The sequence below is a fragment of the Hibiscus syriacus genome, unplaced genomic scaffold (assembly GCF_006381635.1).
Source record: "Hibiscus syriacus cultivar Baekdansim isolate YM2019G1 unplaced genomic scaffold, ASM638163v2 tig00110945_pilon, whole genome shotgun sequence".
NCBI classification, from domain to species: domain Eukaryota; kingdom Viridiplantae; phylum Streptophyta; class Magnoliopsida; order Malvales; family Malvaceae; genus Hibiscus; species Hibiscus syriacus.
The window spans coordinates 1399157-1424186 of record NW_024062926.1 but is presented as its reverse complement, the minus strand read 5'-3'; positions in this window follow the sequence as shown (position 1 = coordinate 1424186).

Sequence of the window (25030 nt, the reverse complement as noted above, 5' to 3'; positions counted from 1 at the left end):
TTGAGGGACAGGGTATAGTTGGCATGCCATAGAGTATAGTAGCTGCAGGTTTATATTAGCACTATAGTGTGTAAGGACACTAAGTGTAGGTTTATGTCCGGATTAGCACTATAGAGAAAACTTAGTGTAGGTGGTGGGCACGACCTTATGTGTATTGTCCGAATTAGCACTATGGCGTGAGCTTAGTGCAGGTTTAGCACTACGGTGCATGTATTTTACTCGTAGACCCAGGGTCCTCAGGGTGTTATACTGGGCTATTGTCTACGGTTTATTGGCTATGGATTTTGGTTTATTGGTTAATAAATGATAACCATGCAAATAAGCTTATGAGCCTACGGAATAATGGCAAGTATATTGGAAAAATAAGCTTATGAGCTTATGGAATTTAAATGGTAAGTATTTTGGTAAAATAAGCTTACGAGCATATGGGATAAATGGTAAGAGATTTTATATTATTTTGATCATGGTAAAATATTGGATATGTTAGTAAAATGATTTTATGGAAATTTGATTTTTGATATTGAAAATCATGCATGAATTTTATTGCACTGTTAAATGTTTTAATTGCCTCACTAAGTTTATACTTAGCGTGTGATGATTTTCACGCGTAGGTAAAAAGCAAAGAATAAAAATAAAGAGTTCAGAACGACATCAAGCATTGAGAGGTATATTTCAATATCAGTAAGACATCCTATTGTGAAATTTGATTTTAGATAGTGGCATGTAATTTGAAAATGTTCAATTTATTTGTTTAATTAATTTTGGAAATTTTTATAGTGATGAAAGGTGAATTTTTATGAATTTATATGTAAATTTTCGGAAATTACTGTAGCATGAACAGTAACCACAGTTTTAAGCAAAATTTTCCAGATTGTAAAAGGGGTACCGATTCCCCTGCTACAGGAAATCGATTCCCCCACTGTTCACTATTCACGTGTACTATTCACTATTCATAAATAAAAATCTTTTGAATTAAATTGGTTATAATGAAACTTACTTTTTATAATATGGTATTTTTATAATATTAGTTACCATTTTAAGGAAATAAATTTTAAATCGCTCTCAAATTATGGAATGGTTTTTAGAAAATTCGGATAACATCTATAATCTGTATAGGTATAATTATACGGGTTATGGGTGTTACACTTCAACTCTCAGAACAAGCATAGACATACCCACAACAAATGCATATGTGGCAACTAAGGGTCCGTTTGTTTGCATGTATTTTGTTTTCCTGTAAACATTTTACATACTTTCACGTGTTTGGCTGAAGTAAAATGTGTAGTCAACGTAATTTATTTTAGGGTAAACTACTCCAATGGTCACTGATGTTTGGGTAAATTTTCGTTTTCACCACTAATGTTTTAAAAGTTACAAATTGGTCACTAACGTTATCGTTTGTGACAAAATGGTCACTGGATGTTAATAGTCGTTAAGAAGCGTGACGAAAAATACAGCTAGACCGTTATCTACTGAGTTGGATCATTGACCGTCATTTTGACTGGCTCTTCTTTTTCTTCAACCCATTCCCCATCTTTTTTTTCTTCACTTTTCTTCTTCTTTCTTTCTCTTCACTTTTGTTCTTTTCCTCTTATCACACACGCCATAACCCTCACCTCCAAAGTCCAAACCAAACATGGAAACTTGCTTCATTATCATCATCATCGTTATCATCATCGGCGAGCAGCAAGAAAACCCAGTAAAAGACGATGAAGCCTTTGCACAGCAGTATCAAAGAATACCCGTCAGTTAAGAAGGGTTGATCCAACGACAATCTTCATCCACCTGAACCAGCACGCGGTGTGGGGCTTCTTCTACCCATAACCGGTCCTCTGTACTAGTACTATAAAAGGAGGCTAAGAGGTGTGCCGCCTTATTTCCGGTACGAGGAACATGTTGAAACCGACATGCACGAAGGGACACAACTAGTTTCCTCCCCTCATGAACCCATATGCCAATTTCCGACCAATCCACCACCAACGACACCAAGCTTGGTATCACAGAGCGAGAATCTCCCTCTACAATGACTTGGGTAAAACCCAGATCAAGAGACAATCGAACTGCATGGAGAGTAGCTGTCGTTTCCGCAGCAAAACTCGAGGTGATTCTCTCAACTTTCCTTCAAGAAACACCCAAAATTAACTTATCTACATCTCGTATAATCACCTCGAACACTTCGGGCAATGTCGATTTTGTGAGAGTCATTTGTAACAAATGTTTTGGAGTGTAGGGACCAAATTATGGACAAATTTCCACCATTGCAGTTTGATCTTGCTTTGAAAATTTGCTGCCATAGCTTATTGAAAAACAAATTTCGCGTTCATCTCCCTACCAGATTCTAAAAGTAACCGATATCCATTGCGAACCGTGTATAAACCAGTACGTTCACCGCCCCAGGTTCTGCTATCACACACCCCAGAGGTATTGATAAAATTGCGTCGGTTTCATCTGTAAAAAAATATCGCTTGAATCAACTCCACATCCTAGGTTTTTGAATGTGGATTAATAAGATTCAAAAATCGCACAATCGAATTGTTTCTCGGACTGGCAAGCGGGAAAGAGGAAAAACAAGCAGCCAAAAATCATTTTAAATAGAGATTTCATTCACAGTTCCGACTCTCCAACGTAAACCCAAATCCATCAATTTTCGAGCGCTCCAAATATTGCGCCAGATATAAGATGGGTTCGATACTAGATTTGCGGAACCAAACTCCAATGAAGGATAATATTTGGATCGAATTAGTCTAGCAGCCAAGGTGTCGGGATAAAGAAGCTTCCAACCTTGCTTGGCGAGTAATGCGATATGAAATTTAGCGAGATCCTGAAAACCTAAGCCACTATTCCCTTTTAAATCACAAAGAACCTGCCAGGAGCACCAATGAATGCCTCTTTTTTGGTGAATTTTTGCCACCAAAACCGAGCTATTAATCATTCTAACTCTACACACAAACTTTTTGACAAAAGGAAGCAGGTCATAGCAAACGCCGGGATTGCTTGCAACACTGACTTAATAAAGACCTCCATCCCCCTTGTAAAAGACAACGAATACTCCAATAGTTGATCTGAGCTAAAATCTGCTCTTTAAACAAATTAAAAGCCCTTTCTTGTTTCTACTAATCAGAGCTGATTTTCTCTCCCCATCTCTCTATTTTTTACTTTGGTTGTTGCAATTTTCGTGTCCTAAAGTAATCGTTCGAAAATGACTGAATATACCGAACGGAGCATACGAGTTTCACTCCGATTACACCATCAATGGTAAAAAATTACAAATCCCACCTTGAATCAAAGAATCACAGGGGTAATGGAAATCAAAAAGCTCCAAGAAGTAGATAAATCGTGATGATGATGAGGTTTTAAGTTTCCGTGTTTGGTTTGGCCTTTGGAGACGAGGATTGTGTCATGTGTGTGATAAGAGGAAACGAAGAAAAGTGAAGAAAAGTGAAGAGAAAGAAAGAAGAAGAAAAGTGAAGAAAAAGAAGATGAAGAATGTGTTGAAGAAGAAGAAGAGCCAGTCAAAATGACGATCTACAATCCAACTCAGCAGATAACGGTCCAGCTGTATTTTTCGTCATGCCTCTTAACGGCTGTTAACAGTCAATGATCATTTTGTCACAAACGATAACGTTAGTGACCGATTTGTAACTTTTGAAACATTAATGGTGAAAATGAAAACTTACCCAAACATCAGTGACCATTGGCATAGTTTACCCTTTATTTTGCAAGTCAACGTAAAATCAAGTCATTTTACCGTAAAATGACTTTGCGTCTTTTTTTATCGGTAAGTTGTTTTACACAACTCTCTTCTCTATTGCCTCCGAACAAATTACAAGCCCATATCAACAAATTCTTCAATTCTTTCTCCCACCCATCGACAACACTATCCTTTTTTCTGATGAATGTCACCGACGAAAGCACAAGTAAAACTTCATCATTCTTTTCCATCTTTCTCTGGAAGATTTTTAATGATTAATTTCCATTCTATTGTGAAAATGCTTATGCCATTTTCAATGTTGCCTCTGTTTCTAATACGATATTATCTTTCTCCAAGGATTTCTTTCATCGTAATTTATTTTGTCAATTCCACATTTCTAACAATTTAGGTGATCCTTTATTTGCTTTTTAATTTCTTACGTAGACATCAATTTTTTCATTATTATTATTATTATTATTATTAAATAAAAAATTACACAGCCTAATTATATTAAAACCCTAAGGCACGAGAAACCCTAACATTTTTAGGGTTTTCTAAAAATTCCAGCCGCCCCAGCCAATGGTTCAGCTTTCAGCCGCCTCTGATGATTCCAATAGTCTCCAGCAGCAGCCAACGCCTCTACCAAGTGTTCCACCCCGCTGTAGCCACGACACCGCCGCCTCAAAGAAGCCTCCAGAAACGCCACTAAGCCATCCACGTTACTACCCTATGGTGAGTCACCACCATAGTTCGGTGACTCACCTAGGGTCACTCCTTTAAACTGGTCCAAGAGCAACACCGTGATGGCCTATAAATATGGCCACTGTATCTGCAAAGAAGAGGAGAGAGACAGAGAGCTACGACGGCGAGCAAGAACAGAGGGGATAACCACGAAGGCAACACAGCAACCAACAGAGTAGAGGAAAAATATACAAACAAGAAACGAGCAAAACACAGCTATACCGACGACAGAAAGCAACGAAAAATAACCGAGAGAAGAGTGAAGAGACTTACCAAGCGGCGACGGAAGCCAAACGTCGTCAAACTGTCGTTTAATCGAAGGTAAAAAACCCTCAGTTTATTTTAGATCTAGGGTTATCTGAGGGTTATTAGGAAAAACGGGGCTTGGATTTAGGACAAGGGAAAATCGGGCTTCGATTTGGGGTGGATTTTGTAATTTCCGGCCACCATTCACAGTGGCTGGCGACGACAATCGGCAGGAACACGGCTGTCAGCCGGAAACTGGAATCCCTCCGGTGAAGAGAGAAGACAGAGGGAAAATTCCTTCTCTCGTTTAGAGAGAGAAGGAAAAAAGAAAAAATGATAAACCATGGCCTTTAGGGCCGGTTTTTAGGGTATAAATACCCTTATCAAAACGACGCCGTTTTGATGAGGGTGTATGTGTAATTTAAGAAAGGATAAACCCTATCCGCAGTACTCCAAATTTGTGTACTTTGCAATTTAGTCACTAAAAGTAATTTTTGATCATTTTAATTTTGTCTTCTAATTTTATTTTATTATATTTTAGTCATTACCAGCTTATATTTATATTCAAGGTAAAATAACCTATTTAGCCTATATTAATTTTAATAATTTTTTTTTATCCCGTATAATTAAATAAGTTAAATTAGACTATTAATACCTAGTAGTTTATAATACTTCGAATTAGGCCCCTTAATTTTATTAAATAAACATTTTAATCCCAAATAAATAGTTAAGGTTAAATTATGAGGTTGGGACATAGATTTCTTCAATATTTTGAATTAGTATATTTAATTTTAATATTTTATATTCTGTAATTTTAATTTTAATTTTGATCATTATTTCATTATCATTTATATATCTAATTTATTATTTTAATTATTATTCTATTTATCATTATTTTTAATCATATAAATATATTTTATTAATATTTATTTATTTTCAATATCAAAGAAAAGGGCAGTCTTAATATAACTGGATGTCCTATTCTGGTATTTTAAATAATTAAATATTATGAAAATTATAATCTAGTTTTATTTAAATTATTTTCAGGAAAAATTATTATATTTTCAATATTTATTCATTAATATAAAAGAAAAGAGCTGTCTTAAAGCAACTAGAAGTCCTTTTCTAATATTCTTAAATAAATAAATGTTATATTTACAAAACTCTCTATATATATATTTTTAATATTCTTCTTTAGAATTATCCGATTAAAATACGAAATAACAAGATCATAAATTAAATACATTTGAATATTTTAATTTCTAATAATAGAGACAATTTATAATTAATAAGTACCAATTTTGGGCGTTGTGGGGATGCTAATCATTCCCCAAACGTAATCGACCACGAATCCCTTTTTTATTATTAAAAAGAACGAATTTTTGGTTAAAACGCAGACCATTTTATCTTTTAACTGATGTTTCTTAAAAACTCTTTTAAAAGATAATTTTTTAGATATTCGACTTACCTGACCCAAAAAGCCGATGGCGACTCTCAAAACATTTTAAAACCATTTATTCACATCACTTTTCCCGCCAAGTAAAAAATTCGTACCCGGACGAAAACCGGTTACGACATCTTAAATTTTATATTTTTTTAGTTGATTTAGATATATGCTGAAATGGGTATTGTGCATGTAGTGTTAATATTCTCTTGTTTTGCCTTCCATGTTCTTCATTTTTAGTTTCAGTGGTATCCAGTCTTTCTTGTTCGCCCATGCTCTTTCCTCATTCTCTATAAGCGTTTGATTTTGCTTTTAATTTTTTTCGTTTCGGTTACTTATTTCTTTTTTTTTTTTGTTTGGGATAGTCAAACTTCCATTAGAGAACACGAGGTAATTATACTTTTCTTTCTTTCTTTCTTCCTTTTTCAATTGCTGTGTGTGTTTCTTTCTTCCTTCCTTCTTGAAAAATCACAGTAGTTATTATTTTGTTAAATTGATATGAAATTGAAGGAATTAGAATTTTTTTAAGAGAGGAATTAGATTTGTTAGATCATGAATTTGGGACAACTATAGGAATTGATACGTGTGAGCATATTGATGTAATTCTAATATATTAACGAAATATGGATGAATTTTTATTTGAAACTAGAGCTCGTTAATCTGATAGCGTTTCTCTTCTATTTTTTCATGATAATGATGTTGGCTTTTGGAAAAATGAATTACAGTTTGATTAACTGTTATATTATTTTTAAAGACAAGAATAAAATATTTGTTATGAATTCACAAAAATGATTGGTGAATGTTGTTTTTATATTCCTTACTTGAAGTGGCTACACACTTGGGAGCTATGTTCTTTTTCAATGCCTTTGATAACACACAAGTTGAAGTGTCCAAGTTAACAGCTGAAGTGCGCTGTTTGCAAGATATGGTAAGAGCTCCATTTGTATGCTCAAGTTAAGCATTCTTTCATCTATATTTGAATATTTCAACTTAGTTTACTGAATGATAGGTGAATATTTGATGACAGAAACAAGTGATTGGTTCGAGAGGTTCCTCTAGTAGTTGTATGTGTTAGTTTCAGTTCAAATTGTTAAATGTGCATATAAGTTAGTTGTGGTCAGTTGTAATTTGCATGTTCCATAAAGGTTAGATCTCTTTTACATTTATAATCCGATCACTTAACGCTGCTCAATGTTTATCAGCAATGGAAAACTAATCAATATCGAGGAGACTGGTGTAACGACCACCTCTTTTACCTGTAGTACTAATTATAGATTTTAACAATGTGTTGGTTTTATGTGTTGTAGCACTAATTATGAATTAGACAATATCTTTGTATTATTATGGTTGAATAATATTGTTGTCTTAATGTGGTGTAAACACTTTGAAAAATATTATTATTATTCCAATGTGATGTACTATTGTTGTTTTAATATGATGTAATTTTAATTATTTACTTTGATAATATATTTTTAATACATTATCAAGATTATATCAATTAAACATACATATAATATTAATTATAAGTTAAAATTTAATTTTAAAAATGCTAATAAATAAGTATCATGAATACTTCAAACCTAAAATTGTGTATTTATAACACAATCAACATAAATTATTAATATTATCTACAAATTTAATTTGGTGTACTTATAGAAATAAAACATTTAATTTCAAAATTTTATAAAACACAATTTTATAAAAATAACTTAAAAAGTTTAAAAAGGTAAATAACAAGAAAAATATAAAAATGTATACAATTTTACAAAAAAAAAAACAGATTCCGTAAATTATTTTCAGAAAAATTAATTAAATAGTGTAAAACATTTTACAATGCAACATCCAAACAATGTAAACTATTTTCTAGAAAATATTTTTCAGAAATATAATTTACTTTTTAAAATTTATTTTTCAAAAATTATTTTTAGTGAAACAAACATATCCTAAATTATAATCGGTGAAGACATTTAGAGTAGAAATGCTCTACGAAACATCAAACTGGTAAGTAGATGGTATTATCATCGTTGGATCTTCATTAGGACATGTTTTGTCGGCTCTGAAACCTGCGTTTTCTTCTTAATCTTCATACTTTACATCATTCATATATATAAACAATTAATAAACTTTTAATATTATTCAATGGTTAATGAATATAATAATAAATATTGTAATGGAAAAGGGTGACGTTTGTGATCATTTTAATGGTTTGTTTTTTTTCTCTTCGGTCCATTGGATCACTACTGTGTGGTCCCATTTTCTTACTTCTTCCAGTATCTTTTTATTTTAATATTTTTTTATTTTATATAATTGTTAAGTATCTGAAGCTCTGCTCTCCGTTAAAGTTTCAACTTGGCTAGCTACTTGTACAATAGGGCTCGCTAATTAGGTTAAAATCATCATTGCTGTCTAAACCGAGTTTTTCATTGTTTAAGCACCAATATGGCCCCATTTAGGGATATATGGTAAAATACAAAAAAATTAGGGAAATGAGTGACTCGGAAATTATAAAAAAAAATATGAATTCTTTATAGTAATTGTTAAAGTCGGATTTTTAACGACGTGAATTGAAAATATTGGATGGAACTAAAATTATAATGTATCAAAATATTATAAAAAAATTAGAGACAATAATCATCAAAATATTCATATAAAAGGAAAAAAATAAAACTAAAGATACATAAAAAATTAAAACATTCCAATGAGAATAGAGACAAACATCAAAACCCAATTAACTTAATAAAAAATTCCTTGTATCTGTCGAATGAGAGCTTGAACGAAAGAATAAAAGAATGGAGAGCGAACCAAATAATCTAACAGATTGTTTCGCTACATAGTGTGATTACATCAACAAACAACCTTTTACCAAAAGAGGGGATCTGACTATATGTGAACACTGACTAACCAATCAGAATATAAATGTTATGATGGTTTTTGTGCAAGAACCAAAACGACCGCTATGGTATGCGAAAAATGTACCAACAACAATGAGGATCGTGCCACACGAGTAGAGAAAAATCATGTCACAAGGATAGAGAATATTATTCAAAATTAAAAAGACTCGAACAAAAAATAAATAAAAGACATATTATGAAAAAAATAAGAGAACTATCAGTCACCGACGATCGGCAACTAACAATAAAATTAAAGTCACCGTCAGTTAAATAAAAATCAAAGAAAAAAAAGACGATACAAAAATATTAAAAAAATTAAGTTGAAAAAAAGAGAGGCGGCTAGAGTTTAAAAAAAATTATTTTGTAGCACGATGAATTTTTTTTATAAAGTGTCGAGAGCTGTCGTTGATATTAGTGAAACTTGTGATATTTACCGATATATTGGTTGATTTCAATTTTAGATGCCAACTTTGTTAAGTCTAAAATGAAAAAATAAAAAAAATGTAATAATTTTTCTTCAGAATAAAAATACATATTACGAGTCGTAGACATATATTAATATAATTATGAACATAAATTGAACATGATAATACTTATTATATTATAGAAATCAAACACATGCAAAGTGGGATTGTAGAACTTATTATGTTGTTTAAAAATACTAAAATTTGTTTCGGCAATTAAATAATATATAAGACAAATGGTATGCGCACCTAAGACATCATAACTACATGAAACCTTAAAATTCCAAACATCTTCCTTATTAAATGTAAACCTCTTTGGCCCTAATCGCTAATAATTTAATTGAAAACCTCATATGATATATAACGTCCAAAGTTTATGCGACATGTCCCTCGTTAATTAATCAAACCAATTATATTAATTTTACCCTAATTTCCTTTTAGGTAAAGTACACAAACGGTCTCCTGACTATAAGATATTGCTTTATTAATACCTTTTACTATTAAAAGATATAAAATGGTCTCTTGACTATAGAGAGTTGCTTTATTGAGTCCCCCGACTATTAAAAGTTACATAATGGTCACTTGACTCTTCATTATGTTCCAAACTCGTCTCTTTTCGTTAAAAATTTAATTGCCATATGAGTTGGACGTTAGCATATTGACTGAGATATGATAGTCGTTTGAGATTATGAGATCAAATTTTTATCATTTCTCAGTCAACAAGTTAACGTACAACTTAGACTACAATCAATTTTTTAACGAAAAGAACGAGTTTGGAACTAATGAATAGTCGGATGATCATTTTTTAGCTTTTAATAATCAAGGAACTCAAAAAAGTAATTCCATGCATATGGTCGGAGGACTATTTTGTAACTTTCAATAGTCGAAGAACATAGTAAAATAATATTTTATAGTCAAAGGACCATTTATATACTTTACCTTTTCTTTTTATATGTCTTAATTAGTTGCAAAAAGAAAGTCCAAATAATAGGTCGTCCCTCAATATGAAAATGTTAGAAAATTAAGATGGAGATACGTATGCATGCACGAGCAGCATACACATGGTTGCCCTAAGTATGCAAAGGAAACACAAATATTTGATGAAAAAATTATTATTATTATTTAAGTTAAAAGTAATATCTAAGCAGACTATAGCTATAATTAATATTAATAAAGTAGAATGAATTTAGAAAGAATTTTATATAGTGGGTTTAAAACTAGAATAAAATTGAACAATAATCAACACATAAGATGAGAGTCTGAACACTTAAAGATTTAATACCTCAATCTTTATCAACTATATCGAACTTTCATTTACAAAATTTCAATTATTTTATATGCATAATATTTAAGCCTACTAACGATCGAAATTAAGGAAGATAATAACAAGCAATCGATCACAGATTAAATAGAAAAAAAAACGAACATACAATTTTTTCACCTGAAAAAAAAATATATAGATTTGTTTATTAATACAAATACAAGTTTATTATTTGTTTTGGTCAAAAAATACAAGTAGATTGTCTCACTAATTATAATTAATCCATAATATTACTAATTATCTCTATAATTAATCAATTTATGTCACTCTCAAACTCCCATTTGTTCATTGTATAAATAAGCTTCGCAACCTAACAAAGAAAAGTCAAAAACCTAATTTATATATTCAATTACGAGGTTGAAAAATATTATAGTGACAGTTTCAACAAATGTAACACAGTATCAGTAAAGCAGTTTGATGTGCATCTCAGAAAGTTGGGGAGGGAGTCTAGACTTGGGCTTGAAGCGCCTTTCAAGGAAGAAGAAATTTGGGCTGCAGTGAAGTCTTCAGACGCTTCCCGGGCTCCAGGTCCGGACGGTTTCAATTTCGATTTTTACAAGAAATTCTGGCACATTATAAAAGGGGATGTGGTGGCGATGTTTGATGCGATTTTCAATGGGAATATGATGGAGACATTTAACAAATCTTTTATATCGTTGATCCCCAAAAAGAGTGTTCACGAAACATTGGATGATTTCAGACCCATCTCGCTGGTGAGTAGCTTGTACAAGTTGGTCGCTCGTGTTTTGTCTAGAAGATTGGCAAGGTGCATAAATGAAGTGGTGGGAGAAAATCAGTTTGATTTTATTGCAGGGAAACAGATAGCGGATTGCTCACGTATTGCAAATGAGGTAGTTGATGATCTATTTCAAAGAAAAAGAAAAGTGTTGATCTTCAAAGCTGATTTCAGTAAGGCCTGAGACTCGGTGGACTGGGGCTTTCTCAATCTAATAATTAAAAAAATGGGGTTCGGGAAGTGGTGGCGAAGATGGATCAATATTTGTGTTTCATCAGCATCAATTTCTATTTTGGTGAATGGATCTCCGTCGAGCAGTTTCAATATTAAAAAAGGCTTACAGCAGGGCTGCTCATTGTCCCCTTTTTTGTTTAATTTAGTTGGTGAAGCTCTGAACGGGATGCTGATTAAAACATGTGAAATGGGTCTAACTAAAGGCGTTGTGGTTGGTTCTGTCTAACGTTAGGGTATCTCACCTTCAGTTTGCGGATGGCCTGATCATTTTTTTTCTGAAGCCGAGGTGGAAAAGGTAAGCAATGTCAAAAGGATATTGAGTGTGTTTGAGGTGGCATCCGGTCTAAGGTTAAATGTCTAAGTCCAAATTGTTCGGTGTATGAATCGAGGAGAATTGCATAAGGGATTGGGCTGCTGTTATAAAATTTGATTGGGATGTTTTTCCAACTACATACTTGGGATTGTTGTTGGGTCTACCGAAGAAGGCAGTTGAAATGTGGAATCCAGTTGTTGCTAAATGCCAAACAAGACTTGATGGTTGGAAAGGAAAAATCTTATCATTTGGGGGTGTATAACACTGATAAATTCCTTCCTCTCAAATTTACCCATTTTCAACATGTCTCTATTCCAGATGCCCTCGCCAGTAGAACTAAAATTAAACAAGATGATTGCTAAGTTCTTGTGGGGATCATCAAATGACAAGGGGATCCTTTGGGTAAAATGGGATTAGGATTCTTTGATATGCGGATTAGGAATCGTTCTTTGTTGAATAAATGGATATTTAGATTTGGCTCTGAAGAAAGGTGCCTTTGGAGAAGAGTTCTTGACGCCATATATGGGTATGATCAGTCTTCTTTGGTACCGTCTTCATGTCGCTCGAACAAAATGTCGTTAGTATGGAGAAACATTACTTGTCCATTAAATAATTTGAGGATGCTCTCACTAAAAAGTGTAGATGTGTTGCTGGAAATGGTGAATCTGTAGAGTTATGGGAAGATTTTTGGACGTCGGTCCCGTCATTAAAAATAGCATTCCAGCGTATTTTTCTTGTGGCAATTAAGAAGTCTGGAAAAGTCTGAATTTGGCATAAAAGAGAACGGAATTTGGTCTTGGAACATAGAGTTGAGAAGACCTCTTTTTGAATGGGAGCGGGGTATATGGGATGAATTCCTCAAAACATTTAAATTGCAGCAAATAATGGGCATCCAGAGGATAGATTGGCATGGTTAGGATCTCCAAATGGCTTTTATGTGCCTAAGATTTTTTGTGAGTCTTTCGCTTGAGCAGGTTTGGAGGAGAAGAAGATTTGGGAGCAGGTTTGGGGAAATCTAGCTCCCCAAGTGGTGCTGCTATTGTTGGAAGGTTGCGTTTTGGTATGTTTAAATGGGTGAAGATAAGGGTGCTTTCTCGATTGGTTTTTGATCGTGATTCTTAGGTGCTGGCAATTTTTGAAGCTTTATGCAGATGTGTGGTGCTTCAGTGTTGGGAGTGACTAAAATTGATAGGTGGAGTTTGTGTCATTTGTTGGTGAATTTGTTTTGGTGTCTGCAGCGGGCTGAGGTTCCTACATGTTTCGAAGCCAAGGAGTGGGTTGCTGAATACAGGATATGCAATGTGTACTTAAAGCATCAATGATTATGTAATGTGTTTGTAGTGTGGAGGCAAAGTTTAATTTTATTGCATCTGACGAGGTTGGTCTCGTTCGTTATTTACATTGTTTAGGCGTACTCTTTTCTCTTCATTTAAAATTAAGGAGGATTTTTAGGAAGGTCCTAACAATGTTCGTTTTGTATGGTTGTTTAGTTTAATCATACAAAACTCTCTTTCAAAAAAAAAATGTCATTATTCCTAAAAGTTAGTGGGTTTAAAAAGTGTCTATGAATATACGTGTATTTTCAATAGTTAAAAAATTTCTTTAACATATATTATTAAAAAATTGATATTTGTTGAAAATTTCATTTTTAAACTCATACTTAAATTATTCGTTAATTAAATATAATTATATTTATATTCCTCTGAGATTTATAAAGAAAAATATTTAATTTTTAAATTAAAACTAATTATAATTAAACATTTTTGTTGTGAATATTTATTTATATGAATGTATGTCTCTATCTTTTATCTCTATCTATAAAAAAAGGATTTTCATATACTTTATTATTATGATTATAATATCAATTAAAGTTAGAGTTCTATATGATAATACTCCTTATGTTTATAAATATGAAACTTAGAGAAAGCATTGTATTCCACTTATATTGAGATAATGATACAATTCTCTCATTTTATTTTTATAACTCTTGTTCTTATTATTGCTTTGTTTTGTTTATTTCATAATATTTTTAAATTTATGACATCTGAAAAATAGAACTTTAACTTAGACCGAATGGACATATATTCATTAAAAACTTAATAAATTAAAGTTCAATAATCATATTAAATAATAATATTAAAGTACCAATATAGTGATGAAGTATTTAACTCCAAACAATTTGTAGCTATTTAGGTGCCTGTCGGATTCCATCCTGTCCATGTCTCCTATGATCGAACTCAAACTTTTGGGACTAAATTATTTAGCTCAGATCTGGTATATAAATAAGGAAAATTCTACGATGTTCTACGAGTACGATGAACACTATTAATTTAATTTATAAAATTTTAAATTTTTTAAAGGGTCAACATATAATTATAAATTAGTATAAAATTTAAAGATAAATTATTTAAAATAAAAGGTAAATTATACCAATGACCACCTAATTATTGCTTTTTTTATTTTTACAACTATTTTTGAAATTTTATCAATCAAGTCACTCAGCTATTTAAATGCATTCGATTAAGTCACTTATCGTTAATATTTAATGGAAAAGTTGATGTGACAGATAAAATATTTGATATTATTACACATTTGGTCCATGTTACTTATATATTCTATCAGTTTGGTCCTAATTTTAATAAATTAAAATAAACTTAACCCTCAAATCAAATGGTACCAAAATAGTCTTTATTCATCTCATTCTTTCAATTTGTAGGAAAACTGTAACACCATAATCCAGTCCGACCCGAAGATCCATTGATTTCACGCAGCCCATGAAATGGCTACCCAAAAATTTCCTTTAAAAACTGAATTATAAAACAATTGATAATAGTTCATCCATAGGAAATAAAATAAAACATCGTAATAAAGTTTACAATACTGGGGAGCTCCCAAAATATCCAAAATAATACAATATGAGTTTAAAACAAAATAGAGTAACGATTGAATACACAAAAGTCAATATAACAATACATGCCCTCTAAGAATGACTCAAGATATACTCTGAAAGTCTCGGATGGTCTAATCTGCTACACTAGAATATCTGATGACGACAACTCCCCACAAACGACCTTCTATGAACCTGCACATGGAAACACATTCTGAACGTTGAACTTACGAGCTTAGTGCCTCAGTGATAAATGTATTATACTACATACATTCACTAAATGAGATGGCTAGTGGCACAGGTATGATAAATGAAAAATATTTATCTACCGAGTTGTTGTTGACATCATGGTACGGTTGAGGGTTTTACATCTCAGAGCTCACATACCCCTCTAGCTTATCGGAATACCCTTGGGTGCTCTGGGGGTGAGATCCGGAACTACATCAGAAATGTACACCCGACCAACTTACTCTGTCGAGTCTTGGGGCATATGTGCTCAATCGGCTACTAAAGTGCCTTGGCACTAAGTGGATATCCACTGATTGTCGTATTCTGCAAAAGAGACTCGGATGTCTTGACTGTTTCACGAGTGTCAAACAAGGCTAGTTTTATGTGATCCTGGCTTTTATTGTTTATATTGTTCTGTTATTAATTAATGTTCTCACTTGAAGTCTTATCTACTGTTATTCTGGTTAATTGTGTCCCTCATTTCTATTCCCTTGATCGATTGGACTATCTATCCAAAATTGTATGTTGGTATCGATACTAGCCATTCAATATCGATATTAGGCCTTTGGTATCGATACCCGCTTGTTGGTATCGATACTTATTGACTGATATAGATTGATTGGGTAAGAGAGTATCGATACTCTAGTTGAGTATCAATACTCTGGTTCTGGGGTATCGATACCAAAATTAGTTTCGCTGTTTTGAAAAATACCTTAGTATCGATACTCCTATTGAGAGTATCGATACTCATGCCTTGGTATCTATACTCTATTTAAGTACCAATACCAAAATTGTACATTGGATATTGGTTTCGATATCAGCCCGACTATCGAAACAGTGGCCCCATTATCTATACTCCTTGAATATGTATCGATACCAACCTTTAAAAATCCACTTATTTTTTCCTAAATGAAGAACAATATCGATACCATTCTTATAGTATCGATACCCCTACTTCAATGTGCCCTATTTTGGCACGAAAAACACTATTTTCTGCTCCCAAAGCCTTATTGAGGTCCACAACTGGTGTTTAAGTGTTAAGTATGATATAAGGGGTCATAAAGAGGTCATAAACATGTTGAAAACACTCAAACACTAAGATCAAATATTGCGTGATTTAAGTGATTCACAATTGGTGCAAGTGTACACATCTCAAGTTATAGTATAGAAAATATATCGTCTCTACAAGGATTGGTGAAACTCTATATTCGAACTTCATGTACTGTAAAAAAGGAAAAAAATTGGTGAATCGTAGGAATATAAAATAACAATTAAAATAAATGAACAAGTAAATAAAGGTATATATTGAGATTGAATAAGAGAACATGATGGGTTATCGTGATTAGTGGTGTGACAATTGTCTAGAAAGTCTAAGCAATTGATTGCCGAGGCAACTCGTTACCTTGGCAACTGAAAATAATTCAATTGCCTTAGCAACTGGGTTTCTTCTTTCAAAGCGCGGAAAGCGTTCTTCAATATCTTCTTGTTATCCTTAACTCAAAGAACTGGTTAATTGTGCATGCCTTGGTGATACATCCCTGTGTTAACCATTGGTGAACAATAACCGATCTTTGCGCTCCTTTTAGCCATTGAAATACGAATCTTACTCCTAAGATGGATTAACCTTCACCAACGTTCGTTCAAATAAAGATCATGATCATTTGTTTCTTGAATCTAATTATCCTGATATGAGATAAATGGATAAACTATCGAGATCCTCTCACAATTCACTCGAAATCAATTAAAGAACCAAGAATGAACAAACTTTGAATTAAAAGGACAATCAAGAATTCAAATTAATCCAAAAAGCTTTCACAATCATAAAATCCCAATAACCCAAGCCAATTAAATTTAGTTCAAGGCTGGGTACAAAATAAATACAAGATAAACATTCCCCAATAACATGAATCAAAAAGAAAAAAAATAAAGAAGAAGATTACGCTCAGTTTTTCTCTCTCTAATCGGCCACCCTTTTCTTATGCTTTTGGTTCTTGATTTATTGGAGAATATTAGGTCAAATTGGTTGTTGATAAGGACGAGTTTTAATTGGGGTAAAAGAGGTAATAAATCTCTTTTTATCTCTTTCTTTAACTTCCTTCCAATTTAAACTTCTTTTTCTCCTTATATTCTACGTGGATATCCAAGTTTTTTGGGCTCCTTTTTATTTAACGTAATTATCTTGAATGAGTTAGGCCCCTTCAAAAATCAGCTTCTATTGCCACATCAATTCCTGATCTGCACTAATACACACACACACACCATCAGTATCTTTTCCAAAGAAACCAACCATAATGTAATATCAAACTTAATGGTGAAAAAAACATGGAATCATGCATGAGTGACTAATAATACAACTAAAATGAGCCTAAATCTAATAATAATTATAAGAAAAATGGTAAAAAATATAGTACTTTTATACGCTTAACATCTTCCATGGACATGTTTCATGCTTATACAACCTACCATATTACATCTAATGAGCAACATGTGGTAGAGTTGAGTTAGTAGTTACTTTGAGTGTATAGAATGTTGGAAGTGTCCAAGGTTCAACGCAAGGTGAGCTTCTCATTTCTCCTTGCTTTGAAGCTTTCTCCAACTTCTCTCACTAAGCCAAAACCAATTACACAAATCACTAATGTTGTTGGGAAGCTTAGAAATAATTTAAAACGTTTCTAGAGTTCTAAACCCCTTAGAGACGAGTTGATTTCACCTAGGTTTCCAAAACCTTTACTAAACCCATATTTGGTTTTCTCCACCAAAACTTACAAATATGGGCTTGAAATGAAGCTGAGGAATAATGATTATGGTTCTTCCCTTGGTTGGATAGGGATTGCTAAAAATAAACTAAAGCTTCCACCTTTGCTTCAAGTTTCTAAATGAGGGAGATAGAGTTTGGGAGAAGAAGAAAACAAAAAAAATGGTGAAAAAGAGGAATGAGAGTGTACCATACATGATCTCACCAATCTTTAATGGTTTTCAGCTTTAATTTTAAATAATGGTATAATGACTCATTTGATCCTCCTAATTTTAGTTGTAAATCACTAACATTATTGGAAAGCTTAGAAAGGAACGTTTCTATAGGTCTAAACTCCTTAGAGACAAGACGATTTCACCTAGGTTTCCAAAATCTCTATTAAACTCGTGTTTGGTTTTCTCATCCAGTACTTACAAATAAGGGCTTGAAATGAAGCTAGAGGAGATATGATTATGGTTCTTACCTTGGTTGGATAGGGATTGCTAAAAATAAACTAAAGCTTTCACCTTTGCTTCAAGTTTCTAAATGAGAGAGACAGAGTTTGGGAGAAGAAGAAAATAAAGAACATGGTGAAAAAGAGGAATGAAAATGTGCCAGACATGATCTCACCAATCCTTAATGGTTTTCAGCTTTAATTTGAACAATGATATAATTACTCCTTTGGTCCTCTTGATTTGCAAACTAAAAATACCATTTTTATCCACAATTAGGCTTAATTCAATCCCAAATTCACTTGTTCTTGGGTTAAGGCTTCCTGCAAACCATGGGTTTTATTCAAAGCTCGATTCTAATTAACCTGAAAATCCTAACTAGAATTTGGGGTGCTACAACTCTCCCCTTCTATAAAGAAATTTTGTCATCAAAATTTACCTGGATAGAAGAGGCAAGGGTACTAAAGCTGCATGTCCTCATCGGTTTCTCAAGTTACTTCCTCAGTGTCAAGGTTCCTCTATAGCACCTTTACCAAATGAATCATCTTGTTCCTTAACTCTCTCATATCCTTTACTAGGATTCTGACTGGATTTTCTGTATAAGTTATGTCTGGGCTGACCTCTATCTACTCTAAGGGTATGAAATGAGAAGGAACACAACGTTTTCTTCTGAGCATAGATACATGGAACACATTGTGAATGCACTCCAATTCTGGTGGTAAAGTTAATATTTAATCCAATGGATCAAACCTCTCGAGTACCTCACGAGGTCCTATAAAGCGCAGAGTTAGCTTTTCTTTGCACCCAAAGCGAAGTACTTTCCTGTAAAGGGAAACCCTGAGGAATACTTTATCCCCTACTGCGAACTCGATATCTTTATGCTTCAAGTTTGCGTAAGACCTTTGCATGTCTAAAGCCTCTTTTAGCTGGTTTTGAATCAACTGAACTTTCTCTTCTGTCTCTCTTATCAAGTCTAGGCCTTTTATTTTAACTTCATTAAGTTCTATCCAATATAGCAAAGTCCTACACTTGCGCCCATACAGGGCATCATAAGGAGCCATATGAATACTCGACTGAAAACTATTATTTTAGGCAAATTCCACTAAAGGTAAGTGGTCCTCCCAACTGCCCTTTAGATTAATAATGGTACACCTGAGCATGTCATCTAGATAACTCGCTCTGACTGGCCATCTTTCTGAGGATGGAAAGTTGTGTTGAAGTGTAGTTTGGTGCCTAGGGACTCATGAAGGACTTTCTAGAAGCAGAAAGTGAATCGAGGGTCTCTATTTGATAAAAGTAGGTACACCGTGCAACATCACTATCTCACGGATTTACAGCTGAGCTAACCTCTCTAAGGTATAATCCATCCTTACTGGGAATAAATGAGTTGATCTGGTTAAGTGATCTACATGACCCAAATTGCTTCATGCCTCTGTCTGGTAATTGGTAATCTGATCACAAAATATATCATTACCATGTCCCATTTCCACTGATAAATCTGAATAGGCAGAAGCAAACCTAAGGGAGCCTGGTGTTCTACTTTAACTTGCTAACACACTAGACATCTAGCGACAAACTCTGACACTTTTCTTTTCGTGCCCGACCACCAAAACAACTGATAAAGCTCATGGTACATTTGTTATTGTCTGGGTGAACTAAGAGTGTACTACAATGCGACTTATGGAGAATCTTACTAAGCAATTGAGCATCCGTGGGTACACACAACCCACTCTTGAAGTACAATACATCCCCATCGCGAAACTTAAAACCTGGGGCCTCGCCCTGACGAATTTGCTTAACACGAGTTCTTAGCATGTCATATGAACTCTACAATCTTTTGATATAATCTACTAATTCTGGTTCAACGATCAACTCGACTAACAATCCACCTTTACTAGTTATACGTAAATTTTCTAGGAAGGCTCACAGCTCTGTCATTAAATTTATGCTCAAGGTGTCTACTACTACATTTGCTTTACCCATATGGTAATCTATCACACAGTTGTAATCCATAAACAACTCGATACATCTACGTTGTCTGAGGTTCAACTCTTTCTGAGTGAGTAAGTACTTGAGGCTCTTGTGGTCGGTGAAGATGTGACATTTCTCACCAAAGAGGGGGTGTGGTAACACTCTAAACCCGATTGGGCCTAAAGTGTCACATTGGGCTACCGAGTAAGCTCTGACTTTCAAAACCTACTCGTTTTCTTTTAAAACATACTTAATGGTATCATATAATAGTTATTAAAATATTTTACAAATCAGATATCCATGACACTTATTTTAAAACTAAATAGTACATCTTGATGTTTATAACTCAAATACATAAGTAAGGTTATATGAATACACATGCCCACTAAAGCTACATTAAGTAATCTGAAGGAGATGTTGGAAGTCCTGTGACGGCGGTGCTCCACGAGCTGCTCAAGATACTAATCTTCTCACGGAAAACATATGAAGGCTGAGCAAACAAAGCTCAACAGTATAATCGCTAATATAGAGTAGCATTAAGAGTTTCATAAACATAAGCGTGTTAAATATAGAGTCCTAAGCGGTAGGTACATGCATGATCTAGATTAATTGCTACCTACTTAAGGTTTTACTGTTTTATTACTGAATTAAGGGTATCACGTTTCCCTTAATCCTTGGATAAGGGCCTTGTCATGAGTATGCCTCTAAAGGGTCTCTAACCATATTGACTGTAACTACTACGCATTATCTAAATGCGACACCGACTCTGCTAAGCATCATATAAACATATACACATAGTTGAGGTAGGCATCATAGTGCGACTGATGGCCTACATCTTGAAGCTCACATACCCCTCTAGCCTACCTACACTACTATGCAACACACAAGCTGAGGTAGGCATTATGGTGCACTAAAAGGTTATATTTCGAAGCTCACACACCCCTCTAGCCTACTTATACCTATGTTACCCTTACTCAATCGAGTTAACTCACTACATAACCCGATAACCTCTTTTACCTGATGAAAAAAAAGAAATTATGAGATCTTACGGCACTTGCCAACATCACCTCGATATTGACTACCGAAGATATTATGACAAATCCCTACTCATGTCGATCTTTTTTCTTTTACTACACAACTTGATTCAAAAATATTCTGGGCTACAAATCTATTTATCTTTTTCCTTACACTTACATAAATGCCATTTACTAATTTGTGCATTCAAGTTACTCAGAACTAGAAATCGACCACTGATCTAGCCAATCTTGCAACATCGGGTTCTCCTTAAGAGCTTGCCTCACTAAAGGGAGGTCCCACACTAAAGGGAGGTCCTACACTACCGCACTCTAACTTAAGGATCCTGAGGTTATACATCTTACTCTTTTTATCGCTTACCATCATAGAACTATCTGATAACGACTAATGCTAGTCAAATGGTGCTTAACGCATTCGATCTACTTTAACTAAAATATTAAAGTCTATGGTACTACTCAACGCTACATGCTTCTATATGTTATATATGTCTCACACTCATATACCAACACGAAGACATCACTGATGAGTCTTGGTTCACCTAGTTGATTCACTTGTTGATCGCGTATGAATGCATACTGACTTAACCGGAGGGTCCTCTACTCCTCACGAATCATACCTCAAAACTCGTAACTCTGTATCTTACTGATTTATCCTTGTACTTTGTGTGAAATTTTAGAACTAATGCATCAGAACATCCACCCTGCTAATTTACTCATTGCGCGTACTAGGGTATTCTTAACACTCTCTTAACTGATAACTTGAAAAGTCCTTATAGTCTCATACTTAACTTAACAACGCAAAATGATACTCCCCTAGGAAGCACACAAGGGTGAAAGATTCTGTGGCTCGATATTCTCTTAGAGTTAACCTTTAACTTAGTTAGAAACAACTACTCATTCTCCATCTCTGGATCTATAATCTTGAGGTTACAAACACTTGTGTCTTGTGCTAACAACTTCCCTTAAGTCAGTATTGATTCTGATTCGAGTCCTCAAAAAATATATGATGACTGGTATTTTCTAATAAGTTCCACCAACTAATCACTTGGATTCTCACTCTTGGGTTCCTTACAAAAATATTTTTCCTACCTATCTATCTTGACACCATCCATGAATGCATGCTCTTACGCCTTCTGAAACCACTTGAACAATTAAAATAGCTAAAAACATACTTGACATCTCATTTACGGCATCAACATCAACATCCTGACCCTACCCTTCAGAAATATGACAGGTGGGATCGCTCATTATCAGACAAAAACGGTTGATCCACTTCTCTTTTCTCATGCCTGGACATCGAACTAACTACCCTATAGGAAATTCCTCTGCCTTGATGAGCTACTGGCATCACTCCCCTCATTCAAACTGACACATCATTATACAAACTAGAGCAATCTCTCGCCAGATGTGCCACAGATCTATAGCTATAATATGTCCTAGACAACTTGTAGTACATTCTTGATGATTTTTGATATAATTCTCATACTTTAGATACCTCAAAACTCTATCAGAGTCTCTAAAGTTCACTATAGATGGTGAAACTGGTAGTTTCCTACGAGACCCTACATATGACCTTTGACCCAACTAGAGTGAAAAGCTGATGTCACTCTTCTCTACTTACTAAAAACTCTAATCATTTCTACGTTGACTGGGATTGGTCTACTTGTACACCCGTCCTCCAACTTGGGGTGCTAGACTAACACAACACATTATTCCTCATACTTTGCATTCTTTCTACGGTCTGAGATTGTCGTGCCAACTCTAAATACTCTAGGCGAGTCTGTCGCCAGCTGCTCATAGATCTTCATACGAAGTCCCTCAAGATACCTTTTACACCTCAAGGACTCAATCGCAACTCAACTGAAAAAATTCTCTCTCATAGTCATATACCGAGCAGTTTCCCTGAACTAGCTTATAAAACTACCTCCTTAGACCATGCTCAGAACTATTGGCCATCGCAAAAAACTCTATAACACAAATTAAATAAGGAAGCACCATTAGGATTCTAGATTTATACAAGTACTTTTAGTACCTAGGGGCATGTATTCACTGACACCTTACTAAAACTGAACACTAGGTCCTATGATTGACTCAACCTATCACTTTGATACCACTAAATGTAACACCCAAAACTCGATTGGGCCTAAAGTTCCATATTGGGCTACTGAGGTGACCCCTAAATTTTAAAAACTACTTATTTTCTTTTAAAACATACTTAATGGTATCGTGCAATAATATAAACAATTATTAAAACATTTTACAAATCATAGCTCCATGAAACTTAAATTAAAACTAAATAATACATATAGAGGTTTATAACTCAAATACATAAGTAAGGCTCTATGAATACAGATGCCCACTAAAGCTACAGTACAATACTCTAAAGGAGATGGTGGAAGTCTTGCTGCGACGATGCTCCACGAGCTACTCAAACTTCTAACCTGCCCAATAAAAACATCTGAAGTCTGAGCAAACAAAGCCCAATAGTATAATCGCTAATATAAAGTAGCATTAAGAGTTTCATAAACATAAGGTACTAAGCGATATGTACATGCATGATCTAAATTAATTTCTACCTACTTAAGACTTTATTGTTCTATCGATGAATTAAGGGTCTCACGCTTCCCTTAATCCTTGGACAAGGGACTCGTCATGAGTATGCCACTAAAGGGTCTATACGCCTAATGACTATAATTACTATGCATTATCTAAATGCAGCACTGACTCTATTAAGCATCATATAAACATATACACATAGTTGAGGTAGGTAGTATGATGCGGTTGAGGGCCTACATCTTGGAGCTCACATACCCCTCTAGCCTACCTATACTATATGCAACACACAAGCTGAGGTAGACATCATGGTGCAACTAAGGGGATACATCTCAGAGCTCACACACCCTTCTAGCCTACTTATAGTCGTGTGTAATCTAGGTGAGATCCAAACCTACATCGGAAACGTACACCCCACCAACTTACTCCATCGAGTCTTAGGACATCTACACCTAGCTGTCAAAATAAGTGTTGTAGCACTGACTGTTATATATCTGGACATATTGACAAACAAGACAATCGCCCTACTGCTAAAGTAACTCGGGTGTCCTGGTTTTTTCCCGAGTGTCACACAAAGGCTAATTTTATGATACTTATATCTCTATTTATAAGATATTTCTATACTCGTTTACAACTCCTCCTAACTGCTATCTCACTAGATTTCTTATCTAAAACATTACGCGAAGACTTGTTGGTCTGTTATTTATGAGGTTGTTCTATTCTGGTCGTTCGAAATGTAAGGGTGTTTAGTCATTCTCTGCCTCTGGCGAAGCCTCTACACGTTCTTGGGATTTCTATGATGATTTTTGTGGTTGCTGATCACTGGTGTACTATTTGCTCGCCCGATACCTAACTTGGGTTCAACTATGAGTAGCCATTCTCTGACTGCTTTTATTTAACTTTCTTTCAATACCACTTTGTATTGAAAGAACAACTTACCCATCCTAGGTCGACTAATATTCTCGAAACTCGTTCTTTCTATTATTTCTAAATATGTCTTAATCATAGTAGATCTTATCGATATATCCTTTGCAATGATCCTTATCCACAATAATTTTTATAAGTGCTCAACTGAATATATTTCGATGTG